At 38.5% G+C, this 7,983-nt stretch overlaps 1 pseudogene across 1 annotated transcript; it reads left to right on the top strand.

Moving 5' to 3' along the window:
* The first annotated feature begins 3,352 nt into the window (after positions 1–3,352).
* LOC149210235 (receptor-like protein kinase THESEUS 1 pseudogene) lies at positions 3,353–7,286 on the top strand (annotated as a pseudogene). Its single transcript, XR_016252945.1, has 2 exons — positions 3,353–3,993; positions 4,371–7,286. The product of XR_016252945.1 is annotated as a receptor-like protein kinase THESEUS 1 pseudogene (transcript).
* Positions 7,287–7,983: the final 697 nt, after the last annotated feature.

Raw genomic sequence — 7,983 nt, 5'->3', positions numbered from 1 at the left:
CCGGGGAGCTTTCTAATCTTGTTGTAATTATGAAATGACTATGAATTTGTACTATTTATGGTGTTTCTGTCATGTTGAGCTTCCAATCTCAGTGTAATTAGAGAGAGCACACAACTTGTGGGTATAGGGAGATATTTCTTTCACCATACATCCAAACCAAATTTTTGGTATTTGCACATGTGACAATCTATTACAGTGGGAATGCCCAAAGAAAAAATGATCTCGACAACTCTAAATTTGATTTAAGTTTTGATTTTGGAAAAAATGTTGAAATGGGGATTTCAGAGCGATATCTACACATAAAATTTGTTCCATAAAGACAAATGTTTATAAGGGTAACCAGTCTTAACAATACTAACTCTCCACAACCCATAAATATTCCTAAGTTGTACGAGCGATCGTGCCTCATCTAAGTACGAAGGTGTGTGAGTGTGGAGGTGTGTGATTCTGCAGGACTGAGCAATTTTCATGCCCATGCCTTCTCCGATTGTTAATTTCCATAGATTCTATGAAAATGTGGTTTCACTATTCTTTGGTGTATGCATATTCTCAACTTTTATTTCAAGTCAAAGTTTCTAGATCACAAGGATCTTTTAACTAGTGTAATATATGCTACATTTAAATTGAGAATCAATATTGACAACAATGGTCATTGGCGGGCATCAATACAGTGGGTAGTGAAAGGCTAATTAACTCATTGTTGTAAACATGGTTAATTAATTAATTGACCATCCTACAAGAGAAAGAGTGTTCGAGAGGATGCTTGTGCGAGAAGATGCATGTGCCGGATATATAATGTGCGGGAGGATGGGAGACATAGTGTGCGGGAGGATGCATGTGCAGAGAAAAGAACACAAACCTTCACACAAATCTCTTTGCTCATAGAGATGCAATGTCCCATTCATTATGAAATAAGTTGCATTAAAGCTTTCACTATGAAAAGTAGCTATTATAAAGAAATGGCTTTTAAAATATTAGCAAATGTTATTTACACATGTTAATGTGCGAAGTTTCGTTATTATAAAAAATGACTATTAAAATATTAGTAAATCTTATTTACACACGTCTTGGGAGGATGCTTGTGCGGAAGGTTGTGTATGCGGGAGATAGAGTGTGCGGGAGGTTGAGAGACAAAGTGTGTGGGATGATGCATGTGTAGAGAAAAGAACACAAACCTTCGCACAAATCTCTCCACACATAGCTGCAATGCCTCTTTTATTATGAAATAAATTGCATTAAAGTTTTCACTATGAAAAATGGCTATTAAATATTAGCAAATGTTATTTACACACGTTAATGTGCAGAGTTTTGTTATTATAAAAAACCATCCTTCCACACATATTTAAAAGCGTACAATGAATATTAAATAATTTTAAATCTAATGACAATTATATGAAACATGCTTTTTATTAAAATAATAAATATACAACCCTTTTCTTTATCTACTATTTAGGAACATATTTCACAAGGAATGCTTACTCCTCACGACATTTGGGACCCACAACAATTAATAATAGCTTTGAATATCAATGATTGTCTAAAAGGCGTTATTGAGTGCATAGATAGTTGTGTGGATGAGGCATGTGCAAAGGAAGTTGTGCAGGGGAACCCTGTGTAAAGGAAGTTGTGCGGAGGAAGCGTGTGCAAAGAACAAATGCTTTTGCGGAGAGATTTCACTGGGAGGAAATATTTGTGTAGGTGGTTGTGTAGAGGAAGCATGTGCGAAGAACAAATGCTTGTGCAGAGAGCTCTCATTGGGTAGAAAGATTTGTGCAGGTGGCTGTGCGGAGGAAGCGTGTGCGGAAGAAGCATGTGTAGAGATGAAAATGTAGGCACTTAATCAATTAATTAGCCATAACGATAGAGGCAGGGATTATGTTGCATTACGACTATTAATCTTGTATTAGTTTCCTTTAGGAAGAAGAAAGAGCACAGAGCATTCACTACTTATGAGGGTGTTTGTTTTGTGATAGGGAATTGATTTACTATTATTTTTTTAAAGATTTTATCTCCAAGGAGGTGGGAAGAACTCATGGATTCACATTATGTTGTAATAGATGGGATGATGAATTTTCCTCTTCTTAAAATGGATAATTGTTAATTAGCACCAATTAACTACCAAATTCTTTCTCATCTATAGGGGAATGGGGCTCTTGATAATGGTAGATTTTAAGTTTTACAACTAGGGGATCCTTCCTTCCAACATCTACTTTTTCTCCTCTATAGAACACAACTACCCTTTGATGTAGTGTTAGCCTTTATTTTAGCCATACATGTGATTATCACTTTTTTCCTTCTCACATTGAGTACAATTATGCTTAGTGTGCATGATCACATCAAATGACCACAAGGAATAAGTAGTGGAAAGTTCATGCTTAATTTGATTTTCACCATTATGGCCTTTGGGTTGTTTGTCTTATATCTTTCATTGTTACATATTGCATTCAAGAATGTTGTGGGCAACATAACAATTATTATATAAATGGAAATACAAGCTTGCATCACCATGGTTGTAATTATGGTTAATGTAATAAGACTCTTAGGGAACATATATTTAAGGAAGGTGAGAATTGAGAAAATTGAGATCACAATGTTAAGATTAACTTGTAAATAAAGCCTTTTATTACAAGATCTTCAAACTAAAAAATACACAAATTTCATCTCTAATAGAGACTAATTGTTTAGATTTAATATTTAGAATGTTGTTATTATTAAACTATTTATTAATATTTATAATTTTAGATTAAACAATAACAACTAATTTTATCTTTAAAAAGCTTTTTACTATGTTTAATGCTAAATATAAATATAGATAATATATTAATAAATCTCTAAAAAATAAATAGTATAATACTTAACGACAAAAATATATAACTAAATTTTAAATGGAAAACATAGTTATAACCTTTTTTCTATAAATATAAAATACAGTTAATTGTAAATATATTTATTTATTTTTAAACTAAATTTTAAAAACTTAGTCTTTCAATTAATAAAATTATAGATCAAAGAAATAACATAACAAAATCAGAAATACCTAATATAAACATTAAAATTACGTTTCAACCTAAACCTGCGCGGGCCAATTCAAAGTGCTGATTAAAATGTGAAAACAAAAATGAAAAAAATATGCAGGCAAGTGCATCACGATTAGTGTGCAAGGAAAAGCTTCGCTGGATAAGCGCGTTGGCTCAATAAAGGAGCAGGAGCATTGCCTTCCAAGCCATGTGACAATGGGGTTCTTACCAAAGAATATCTCCAACCCCTTATCAACTAAAGTTTGTTTATTTTTTTTCAAAACGGCTGAGTTTGGAACACAGAAGGTGAGGTCAGCCATGTGAGGGCATGAGCTGTCAGCATCTGACAAATTTCTTAACAAAAAATTATTCCTTAAATTCACAAAATTAGCAACGGGGACCAACTGTTTCTAGCAAAATCTCCGACAGGACCGCCGAATCGGAAGGTAAACAGCTGTTGAAAAATCCGCCCACCGTCCGATTTTCTATAGTTTTCCGAATGTTTAAGCCGGATAACCGGATAACTGACACTGATAACGCGGTTCCATGGACGCCGCGTTTCATCAAGATTCGCATTGAAAATACCAGATTCAAATAGGGAGAATGGGTTGGATGTACTTTGATTAATCTATAGTTTGCGTATCTTTTTCAACGGTATCTCGAATTTGACTGCTGAATCGACTGAATTGAACGTGTGTGAGAGAAAGAGGTGAGCTGGTAAATAGCAAAGGTGAAGGGGATTGGCATTGGGGGTTTGGGTGAGGATATTTGGATAAAGGAGAGCCAGATTCGAGCTTGGTTTTCAATGGGCATTCAGACTGCAGAGTCGGTTTTGTTTTCTGTGGGTCCGTCTGCTCGAGTGGTGACAGGCTGTTGGAGCTTTACAGGCAGTAGAATACATTGGAAATAGATGCTGGGCAGCACGTTGTTCGGTGGATGACATTCAACATACTCATCTGAAGGAGCTGTAATGGAGGTGAGTTGTAAGGATGCCGAGTTTTGCGCTATAGTTTCTCCCTGGTAGATGCTGGCATTGGTGTTTTATATAGGTTTTTTTGAATATTGTGTAGTTCGGTTAAGTGCGAGATAAGGCAATGGGGGCTTATTGATATTTGGATTTTGTATTCATGTCCCTTGGTATGTGGGTTCTGATTTAGAAAAATCTAAATCTGGATTCACATGCAGGCATTGATAATAGTATTGGGCATTGCGAAATTTTGTGTGTACATCTTATGAGATTGGGTTCAGGGTCCATCCCCATTGTCATATTGCAGTTAGGCTTTTTGTAGTTTATAATTGAAGGACACCATGATCTGAATCTTATTTTATTCTTGTTCCTTGAAAAACATTCAGGCCTGGTTTGAGTTGCATTGCTAGGGTGTTGGTACGTCCGTCTGCACAATCAGTGCTCGTTACGGTGGTTGGGGATATTGATGTGTTTGCAGAGAGGGTGCCCATTTCCAAAACAGACCTTTCAGGGATATTGTCTGCAAAGCATTTGACAAAGGGGCTTTCGTGCTGGGTTTTTGGTTACCCAAATAGTGCATACATTGTTCAAATTGGCCAAACATCGGAATTCAAGCTGCCAACTGTTGGCATCTCCGAAGACTTTGTATCTAGAGCAACAGGCTGGAGGGTTTCTGTTGCCTGGTCTGGGATACTAGGGGAAAGGAGGAAAAATTGAGAGTAGTAGTTCTCGACAATATGATCAGTCCGAGGATGGGCACCCTGCCCATCCTCTCGTGGAAGGGGAAACTTGTGCTCTGTATATGGGGTTTTCTAGCTGCTCAATCTCTATCTGCCTTCACTCCAACAGACAATTACTTAATTGATTGCGGGGCATCAAAAAACACCACCGTTGAAGGGCAGATCTTTGAGGCGGATTCGTACTCATCATCCCTTCTTTCCACAAGCCAGGATATCCTGGCCACTGTTCAGAGCGCCAACGTTCCTTCGGATCTCTATTTGACAGCCAGGATCTTTACTCAGCGCTCCTCTTACACCTTCCAAATTAATCTGCAAGGCTGGCACTGGGTACGTCTGTATTTCTATCCTGTTCCACACGGTAGCTATGATCTTAAATCTGCAATATTTTCTGTTACAACAGATCAATTCGTTCTCTTGCACAACTTCAGCATCAACACAGATGCAAAGAGCACCCTTTATTTGTTTAAGGAGTACCTCATCAATGTGGCCTCTGATAGCTTGACATTGAACTTTGCTCCTACGGGCAATTCACTTGCATTCATAAATGCCATCGAGGTTGTTTCAGTTCCAGATGAGTTGTTGTCTAACCAGCCTGTTACCTTACCTGCTATTTCTTCTTTTGTTGGGCTCTCTGGATATGCTTTGGAGACAGCATACAGGATCAATGTTGGGGGTAAACTGGTCACGCCTATGAATGACACTCTTGGTAGAACTTGGGTACCTGATCAGAGTTATTTGACTTCTAGTGGTACTGCTAAATCTGTCAGTGTCCTTGCCAGCAGCATTAAGTACCCCACAACAGTCACGCCAGAGATTGCCCCTAACTCTGTCTATGCCACAGCAGATGAGATGGCAAATGCAAATGTGACCAACCCCAATTTTAACATCACTTGGATGTTTTCTGTGGATCCAGATTTTAGCTATTTTGTTCGTATGCACTTCTGTGATATTGTGAGCTCAGCTCTCTACCAGTTAGTATTTAACGTCTATATTAATAGCCAAACTGCCATCAATGCTCTCGATATTTCTTCGAAGACATTGGTCTTGTCTACTCCATATTACACAGACTTTGTGGTGAATGCTTCGTCTGGATCAAAAAACATATCTGTCAGTGTTGGTCCTTCAAATGTTGATACTATTGCTCCCAATGCCATCCTTAATGGCCTGGAGATTTTGAAGATTAGCAATGATGCAGGAAGTCTGGATGGTCCTTATTCTGTTAATGGTGTCATTCCTAGTTCATCGAAAAGCAGCAGCAAGGTAGGTCCCATTGTAGGATCGGTGGTGGGATTTGCTGCCCTCCTTGGGCTGATGGCTACTATCTATTTCCTATTTTGCAATCCAAAGTCAAAGTCAAAGTATTCTCATCCTGCTTGGTTGCCTCTTCCTTTGTATGGAGGAAATTCCCATAGCATGGGTAGTAAAGTTTCCAAGAGTAGTTCTAGGAGTTATGTTTCCTCAGCACCCTCAAACCTTGGCCGTTACTTCACATTTGCTGAGATACAGCAAGCTACAAACAAATTTGATGAGAGTTTGCTTCTCGGTGTTGGTGGCTTTGGCAAGGTTTATCATGGACGGCTAGAGGATGGTACTCAAGTGGCTGTAAAGCGAGGTAATCCCAGATCTGAGCAGGGTCTCACTGAATTCCAGACAGAAATTGAAATGTTGTCAAAGCTTCGCCATCGCCATCTTGTATCTCTGATTGGTTATTGTGAGGAGCATTCTGAGATGATTCTGGTCTATGAATACATGGCTAATGGGACTCTTAGAAGTCATTTGTATGGATCAAATCTTCCTCCATTGTCGTGGAAACAGAGGCTTGAGGTATGTATAGGAGCAGCCAGGGGTCTCCATTACCTGCATACCGGGGCAGCTCAAGGTATCATTCACAGAGATGTGAAGACCACCAACATTTTGTTGGATGAGAATTTTGTGGCAAAGGTGGCAGACTTTGGACTTTCAAAGACTGGACCCACTCTGGATCAGACTCATGTAAGTACTGCAGTGAAAGGTAGTTTTGGGTACCTTGATCCTGAATACTTCAGAAGGCAACAACTGACAGAGAAATCTGATGTTTATTCTTTTGGAGTAGTGTTACTGGAGGTCTTGTGTGCAAGGCCAACTCTTAATCCTGTTCTTCCCAGAGAACAAGTCAATATAGCAGAGTGGGCAATGCACTGGCAGAAAAAGGGCAAGCTTGAAAAGATCATTGACCCTCACCTTGTTGGGACCATTAACCCTGGTTCTCTGAAAAAGCTTGGGGAAACTGCCGAAAAGTGCTTGGAAGAGCAGGGCATTGACAGGCCTGCCATGGGAGATGTTCTATGGAACCTGGAATATGCATTTCAACTCCAGGAGACAGCCATGCAAAATGATCCAGATGAGAATAGTACAAATCATATTGCAGACCTTCCTTTGCACTGCCCAGAGCCTGAGCCTTTTGATACTAGCGTTATTGGCAGAGGTGTTGGTGGAAGTGATGATGATTTAGAAGATGCAACCACAAGTGTTGTGTTCTCACAATTGGTGAATCCTCGTGGGAGGTGATCACAGAACAATTTAAATTCGGAATGCAGCTAACTGGATGCAGATTACTACACAACTTTGTAGCTGTCCAACTGGCTCTATGAATGCAGGTGCCCTGTCCTATCTCCTGGTTACATCAAACACCAGAACCAAACTTTATGCTGCAAAGTTCAAGCTTCAAAGGGAGCTATATCCATGCTATTTGATTTTTCATATTTTTTCCTCTGTCTGCCTGATGTTTCAATCTTATATTATTTCACATTTTAAATGTTTATTTTTTGATGATTTATTTTAAATTTCAAGCCTGTCAAACGTATTGTAGCTTGCCTTGGGAAACTGTAAAATATCCCATGTCTAAGCTGCATTTCACTTTTAGACTTTATATGCTCTTTTTTCCTCTTTGTGAACGATCCATTGGGTGGCACTCAAAATTTCTGTAGACTTTAGAGATTCTGATGTTCTTCACTGAATAATTCAGAATTTATATATAGATTGTATTTCCGGGGAGCTGCATCCGGATTGCCTAACTTTTAATGCAAGTTTTCTTGGCAGCAAATTCAGAAAGGGATGAAATAAATCAGAAGCTTCTTCTCCACTGCACGTGATTCTTATTCTTTTCATGGAGCACATTTAATGTTTTCTGCAGAAGATTTTAACTTGATAAATGTGTTTTGTATTGAAAAAGAACTAAAAATTGTTTCTCGTCTTACATGCTATCAAATTTGTATTATAT

The sequence above is a fragment of the Pinus tabuliformis genome, chromosome 1_2 (assembly GCF_031772625.1).
Source record: "Pinus tabuliformis cultivar Carrire ecotype Pingquan chromosome 1_2, CPIR1, whole genome shotgun sequence".
Taxonomy (NCBI): Eukaryota; Viridiplantae; Streptophyta; class Pinopsida; order Pinales; family Pinaceae; genus Pinus; species Pinus tabuliformis.
Note: the sequence above shows the minus strand (reverse complement) of the source record. Positions and strands in the feature narration are given on the sequence as shown.